Source organism: Ipomoea nil, unplaced genomic scaffold (assembly GCF_001879475.1).
Source record: "Ipomoea nil cultivar Tokyo-kokei standard unplaced genomic scaffold, Asagao_1.1 scaffold1558, whole genome shotgun sequence".
Classification (NCBI taxonomy): domain Eukaryota; kingdom Viridiplantae; phylum Streptophyta; class Magnoliopsida; order Solanales; family Convolvulaceae; genus Ipomoea; species Ipomoea nil.
In genome coordinates this window covers 2013135-2021193 of record NW_017617986.1, presented here as the reverse complement: position 1 = coordinate 2021193, position 8059 = coordinate 2013135, and the positions used below count along the sequence as shown (strand labels likewise).

The window sequence follows — 8059 nt, the reverse complement described above, 5'->3', positions numbered from 1 at the left end:
TTAACATTAAATTAAAATTCAAATAGCAAATTAAAACTTAATATTTGCCCTAAATTGAATGATAATTTAATCATGAATTTAATGCCAAATGTTAAGAACAAACTAAAGTGCATCAATATTCCAAAACAAGCAATTACCATATATTTACCATTTTGCAAATAATATACGGTATTAATTAAGGTAATATAAAGTGGGTAATAATAAACTAAATAATTACCATTTACCAAAACTAATATGTATAAAATTAAATAAAGCAAATAAAATATATGGTAAATTAATGATAATTGCATGATCAAAACATACCAACCAGGCATCCAGGACAAAACTTTAATTTCCTTATCTCACGCACCTTCCAACTCCATAATCGGCTTTAACGCAAAGGAGAAGTGGAGAACCGAAGACACTCGTGCCGCCGGAAATTTTTCAGTAGAAAAAAATATATATATATATACAAACTTGATGTATATAAAATACATTAATGTTGATTAAGGCAAAATAATCAACCAGGCAAAGATTCATAAAGGCTCTTGATACCAAATGTTAGATATACAATAGTCTAACTATATGAACCATAATATACGAGAAACCTAACCTCGTATGATAGCGGAAGCGTAGCCGTGTTGATCTCCAGCCATAGTTGATGTTCCTGTTGTGTTGCCTCTTAACGGTAGACCGTCAGCCATGTTTTGCCTCAGACCTGACTCAGAACCCTAGATGGTGTATTGGTATCTACTGAGCGGTCTGAGTACCGTAACTGAATGTGCTAACTAATCCATAATCCTGTATCCCATCAATCCAGGTTATATTAGGCACAGAGTTTGGTTGACTAACAACTACTAGTTATTAAGTCCAACCAGACCACTTAACAAGCCTAGTCAACTTGCACCACTTAATTAAGGCCCCAATATATAATATACAATATATATTATTAGGGAAAATCTTACATTTCTTCCTCATTTTTTGACGAAGAAAACCCAGGTTGTAGTTGGGAAATAGGGAGTAGTAAGCGGTGGCTGTAGATGAAAAGGGAAAACGCAGAAAGCTAAAAAGTAGTTAGTGCATGCATTATAATTGGTGGTTAATGGCGGTGGCACGCGGAAAAGAAAATGGAAAATACAAAGGGGAAAATGTGCATATAAGTGCTCGTCGTCCGGCGCCCCAGTCCGGTCCGATCGTTGATCATGATCAAATCTCGTTGACTGTAGTTCTGATTTGATCGTCGATCATGATCCGATCCCATTGACTGTAGCGGCCCTGGCCGAGCTGCACATCGTGTCCTAGATTGATGATCGGAGCTCCTCGGTCACAACGCTGTTGTGACAATTCAAAATTTAATTTTATAAATTCGATTTTAAAAAATTTCAAAATAGTCATTTTTCACTCTATAAAAATTTTTGAGGTAAAATTGGTGTTTGAATAAATTATTTTGAGTTACATTTTAAATGAATTCAACACTAGAACTTATTTTAAACCTAAAATCCCAGATTTTTGATACATTACGTACCAAGTTTTTGATCCAAAAGTCAATCTGAGTGAAACTGGAAAGGAACCTGTGAAACCTAAACCAAGTGTTTTAATTAGAACTATCTTTTAGAAAATCTATTTTGACCCCATGTTATTCAAATATCATCTTTCTAGACTATGGTTCATGATGCAAGGTGAACCCTACAATTTTATTTTGGAATAAGGGCCAAATTGGTCACTAAACGTAACGTTAAAGTGCAATCAGGCCACTGGACCTAAAAAAAAGTGCAATTACTCCCCTCAACGCCTCAAATACCTCCAATTTTACCTGATAGCCGGTTGTTAGCCCTTCCATCCGGTTGATTGTTGAGCTGGATGATTACATGGCTTTATTTATTATTTTGCTTTAATTTCTTTTGTTTTCCTTCCTTCCAGCGTGTAAGAAACAAACCACTCATATTTTCTTCTTCATTTTCTCTTCTTTCTACAACCCTAACCGCATCCCCTACCGGCCGACTCCGACGGCCAACCACCGACACGACCGGCGACTGTGCAACTGCCGACGGTGCTTCTGCATGGGCTGCTTCTGGGCCGTCCTGATCGATGATATACATGTTCTCATGGATTTCCATGGCAACAGGTAATACAAAAGCTTTAATGATCTCAAAAAATGTCTTTATCATGTATCTAAAATCTGTGCTAACTTCATAACATTAACCTTAACATTAATCAACATCATTATTCAATAATCTAATTAACCTTTAATTACCTTATTAACACAGTAATTAGTCCTAATCCACCTTTAATACATCTTCTTCTTCCTTTGCCTTGCCGAACTCGAACCAGTGACACCCTTCAACACCACCATCAATCCAACATCTTCCTTCCAGCTCAACAACACCACCGCCCACTGCCCAGGAGGAGAAATCCATCCAGCCACCGCTACCGCCGCCAGATTCCGCCGGGAGAAGGGAAGACCGGAGAAGGGACCAATGCCCGTCGCTGCTCACCGCCGGAAACAGGGGAATGAGAGAGAAGGCTTCGCCAGAACTGCCCTGCCATCGCCGGCGCTATCTTCTACGTCATCTACCGCCCCCAGTGCCCCGCATTCTCCGTCTCCTCCCTCAAGGTCTCCTAATTCAACCCCACCACCGTCGCCGCCGACACCACCCACCTCACCGCCAAGCTCAACCTAACCCTCTCTGCCAAATATCATAACAAGAAATTGATCTACACCGCCGACGACACCACGCACCTCACCGTCTTCGCCTCCCAGGTAACCCTAGCCAATAATCCACTCACCCCTCTCGCTCACCTCCCAAGTTCTCGACGCCGATTCCGTTTCCGAACTCAAATCAGATCTGAAGAGAAGACGCGGATTGCCCATCAAGATCGTCATGGACACCATGGTTGTGCTGATGCTTGAGAAATTGAAGAAAAAGAAGAGAAAGGTTGTGGTTGTGGTCGTCCGAACTCAAAGTTTGACTCGCTGATTCCATTTCTTACACGCTGGAAGCAATGAAAATTAAGGAAAATAAAAGAATAGAATTACTAATTCCATGTAATCATCCAGCTAAGCAATCAAACGGAAGGAAGGGCTAGCAACCGGCTATCAGGTAAAATTGGAGACATTTGAGACGTTGAGTGGAGTAATTACACTTTTTTTAGGTCCAGTGGCCTGATTGCACTTTAGTGTTACGTTCAGTGGCCAATTTGACCCTTATTCCTTTTATTTTACATTTTTACCCCCAAACCCTAAGTATAAGAGATAACTTTTTTCCTTGTGCACTATTCATTCCAAGAAAATCTGCAGCTCTCTCTCGTGTCTCTCTCTACACCTCCCTATCATCTTCATCTTCTTCATCTTGAAAGCTCCTCTTCTCCAAGATTTAGTCTAAGATTTGGTAAGCCTCATTCTCTCTCCCTCCATTCCATTCTCTAGATTTAGTTGTTAAGATGATGTATTTATGTGGGTTTGTTTGTTGTGCTTGTGAGTGGAAATGGTGAAGTTATTGCTATGTTTTAGTTTGGAGAAGGAAGATGAAGGGTGAAGAAGAAGAGCTTAGAAATGGTTTTGGCTAGAACAAGGAAGCTTGAGGTATAACCCATGGGTTCCCAAATCTATTACTTAACCCTAAGCTATGTGATTTAGTGGTTCATGTGTATAGACATTTATATATTGGATGTTTAGAATGATGTGTATAGATATTTATATATTGGATGTTTAGAATGGTGAGATGTTTATCGTTTGATGCTTGAAATGCTAAATTTTGGTGTTGTGATGCTATGTATTATAGTATAGATATTTGGTGATTTTACCTGTGTTGTTTGGGGGAAAGCAGAGTGTAGCAGCCTTCTTGTGCAAGCAAAAACAACCTTCCTTCTTGTGCAGGCAACGAGGAGTAGCAGAAACCTTCCTAGGTTGAGGTGTTATGCTTTGGAAAATTGTTTAAGGTGGGATTTGAACCCTAATCTCTTGTTTAGTAATTAAAGTCTCTTCCACTTAAGCAACTTTAACTTTCAAGAAACTATCTTGGTTTATATAAGATATTATTTGGGCTTGAAGGATTATTTATATATAAATGTATTTTCAAAAGAAAATCATAAATATGTTGAGAAGGATTTTGAACTACCAAAAGCTATGATTTGTCAAGAAAGCTCTATTTCAAGAATTATATATATGAGTATATATGTTTTGGGAAATGTTATACTTGATTTTGAGAATATATACATATATAACTATGTAAGAGGTGTATATTTGATTATAAAGATATTTGAAGCTTATGCTATCTTTTCCCTAAAGCTACTTAGTTATTAACATCGTATATTTTGAAAAATACTATGTATCCCTAGAAAGATTTTACTAAGAACTTTTGATATAACCCCATGGACTCCCAGCATAATTTTTGGCTCTGTGAAGCCTTTGTGAAATAACTAGAAATGAGTAGAAATGCTAGAATGTTGTGCGTTTGAGCTATTGGATGTCTTGTTGATATTGTATGATGTGTTGTTGTTGATTTGGAGGTGGTTATTTGTCTGATTTGGCTTTACAGGTGAAGAAGGAGCCACTGGTGCACCTCTCAGTGTGCACCAGTGGAAGCCACGGACCTAGCCAACTGCCGACGAGGGGAGCCGTGGCTAGACGGCCCTAGGCCGCCGCTGGACGGCTCCAGGCGGCGGGGCTCCCCTAGCCCCGCTCCTAGGACCGTTGTTGGCTACATGTGCAGTGGCCGGGCCCTTGTGGCTCAGCTACGTGTCGTTTCGGGCCGGGTGTCACAGGCCCTTGTGGCTCGGTACCTTGGGGCTGTCATGATGCACGTTTGGCCTTTGATTTCGTTGAATTTGGATTAGAAATGAGCATGTTATGGTAGGATTTGTGATGAAATGCTTCACAGTAATGTTATTTGAGTTCATCAGACTTGCACTACCTATGGGATTGGCTTGTTATTATCTTCCTAATGCTATTTGAGTATTAAATAGAGAAGCATGAGCATTTTGTGAATGAGAATTGTTAGAAAAACATGATTAGAGTGTGTGTTATGTTTAATGGAAATTGTAGTCTGTTTTGATAGTAGAAATGTACAGAGTGTGTTATTTTCATTCCAAGCATGACTGTGTGTTCTTTGATGAGTTCGCAGTGATATATAGAAATGGAGCATGTGTACAGTAAATTAGATTTCCAAGCATACCTTGTTTTATAAAGTGCATATATGGCCAACGTGAGCCTAAGTATTATTTTCCAAAATTCATGAGCGTGTGGTATGTCATTACCTTGTTGCATTGAGAAGTTGTTGAGATGTGACATGCATAAGTTTGGTGCATGATATATATATATATATATATATATATATATATATATATATATATATATATATATATATATATATATATATATATATATAGGCGGGTTCAGGTGCGGCAGTGTCTTACGGTGAGGTTATTTCTTACGGTGCGGCAACACCAATAGTTCACCAAATATGCACCATCAACGTTAGGAAATACACCACACAAAACAGAGTAAACAGAGCCCTGCATCACCAAACACACACCATTAGGTGTGAGTAAAAACACCATACACTGTTCGGAAATACACCATTGGGGGTGGTGAGTTATATGGTGTGTTTTTTTTAGTCTGTGGTGTATTTTGTGATGTTTTATTACATTTCATTGGGGTGTGTTTTTATTACACTGTTGGTGCATATTGTTAACACTATTGGTGTATTCTGGAATTTGACCGCACCGCCGCACCGTAAGACCCCGCCGCATATGAGCGCTCTTCTATATATATATATATATATATATATATATATATATATATATATATATATATATATATATATATATATATATATATATATATATATATATATATATATATATATATATAGTATCTATCCATATATGTGAGGTTTTGGAGGACCCATTGGGACTATGTCCTTTCGGATGATGTTAACCGGATATTGAGATCCGATGTTTTGTAACGCAGTGTATTCCCATGTTACGAGGTTGGAAACTGCCCTCCAGGCTTGGAATTCTGGTCAGGGGGTGTGCACGCTAAAAGTTCGATACCTGATTCCATAGAAATGAGCATAGAACCAAGAGAGTGGTTCGGTGGACGAGACGGTTATTTGGTCGGCTAGACTAGGCGTGTAAACGAGTCGAGCCGAGCTCGAGCATGGGTATGCTCGAGCTCGAGCTCGTTAAATGCAGCTATGCTCGAGCTCGAGCTCGTAACTGGATGCTCGAGCTCGAGCTCGGCAATTATCGAGCTGCTCGAGCTCGGCTCGAGCAGCTCGATTGTTCGAGCTCGAGCTCGAACTCGATCTTGAGCTCGAGTTCGAGCTTGATTTTGAGCTCGAATTCGAGCTCGAGATCAGGCTCGAGCTCGGGTTCAAATGCGTGCTCGATCTTAACCTTGAATTTGACGGTTTAACCTATTTGATTTAAAATTTAAACTGCTCTGTTTTATCCATACATAAATAATACAAACTTCAAATCAAAACACTCAAAATAATTTCGCAACGAAGTAAAAGATAGTGAAGACACAAGTCTGTTTGTTCAAACTTCAAAACATTCAAAATAAGTTTGCAAATCACAACAAAACACAAGTCAACAGTAGTAGTCCTTGATTCCTTGTACATATATATTTCGTCCCGGATATGTTCAAAACAATAGGGCTTTTAAGTTTTGACTTTTGAGTTTTAAATTTTAATTATTATTTTTATATATTTTAATTATATAATATTATATATTATATTGTATATTATACGGCTCGCAAGCCGGCTCGACGAGCCACGAGCCTAGAGTATCTAGGCTCGGCTCGTGCTCGTTTATTTGACGAGCCGCTCGAGCTCGGCTCGAGCTCGATTTTGACCGAGCTCGAGCCGAGCGTTGACCGAGCCGCTCACGAGCGGCTCGCGAGCGGCTCGGCTCATTTACACCCCTAGGCTAGACGCCGTGCCCGGATAGGTTCGTTCACGATACGGTGAAGTTCCTACCTCGTCCATTTGTAAAGAAAACGAGTCATGATGACTCTAAGAAAGTGAGTCATTGCGACTCTAAGAAATGAAAGCAAGCGAGTCCTTGTGGCTCTAAGATAATAACAATCAATCACTTGAGTGGAGAGATACGGATAATAAGAATAATAAGGAAATAAATCATTCAAGGAAAACATAGCAAAGAATATGGGATTGCATAGCAAACAATCTGGGATTGCATTCAACCACAGCATTCAAGGGAATGATAGCACAAAATATGGGATTGTTATATTTTTCCTTTATTGTATTATTCTCTTATGTAAAAATTCCTATATATATGATAAGCTAATGAACTCTCTTCTCACGTTGAAAAGAGATAATTATATTCACAAAGTCTATTCAAAATTTTCTGTTTTTTCTTCATGGTTTCAGAGCCTCTTGTGAGATAACTGAGAGTTCCTGCAAATTAAATCATGGCTTCAACAATTTCCTTGAATGTTGCCAACTTTGTTACACTCAAACTCACCCCAGAAAACTACTCTTTGTGGCGTGAGCAACTTCTTGCTCTTGCTGAAAGTCAAGACATGGTTGGACACCTCACTGGTGATCAAATAACAAAACTAGCCATGTACAAAAACAATGCTACAACAGCAGCCACCACTGATACAAATACGCTCTCAGATGAATACCTCAGATGGCACAAAGAAGACCGTCTCCTACGTGGATAGATTATTGGAACACTCACTGAAGAAGCATTAGGCCTGGTTATTGGCCTTGAATCATCACAATCAGTTTGGAATTCCTTAAAAGAAGCATACGCCCAAGATTCACAAGAACGTGAATTTACTCTTCGGCAACAACTCACATATCTCAGAAAAGATCCAAATCAGTCTTTGGCAAAATATTTAAGAAAGTTCAAAAGTATTTGTGACAGTCTTGCAGCCATAGGGAACCCGGTACCTGACAAAACAAAAGTATACTCTTTACTTGCCAATCTTGGACAGAAATATGAATCTTTCACAACGGCAATGCTCAAACCTCCCATGCCGTCATATTAAGAAGCAGTGTCACTCTTACAGGGTTTCAAACAACGAAACACATGGGTTGAAGCAACAGAC

The 8059-nt window shown here is 39.1% G+C and overlaps 1 long non-coding RNA gene across 3 annotated transcripts; it reads left to right on the top strand.

The window, feature by feature from the left end:
• Positions 1–1670: 1670 nt before the first annotated feature.
• LOC109189522 lies at positions 1671–4880 on the top strand. 3 transcript variants are annotated; one of them, XR_002055578.1, is made up of 3 exons: positions 1671–3562; positions 3762–3918; positions 4518–4880. It is a non-coding gene; the product is annotated as an uncharacterized LOC109189522 (long non-coding RNA). The 3 variants fall into 3 exon arrangements; XR_002055577.1 differs by having other exon boundaries at positions 2152–3562; positions 3807–3918; XR_002055576.1 differs by having other exon boundaries at positions 2162–3562; positions 3857–3918.
• The last annotated feature ends 3179 nt before the right edge of the window (positions 4881–8059 follow it).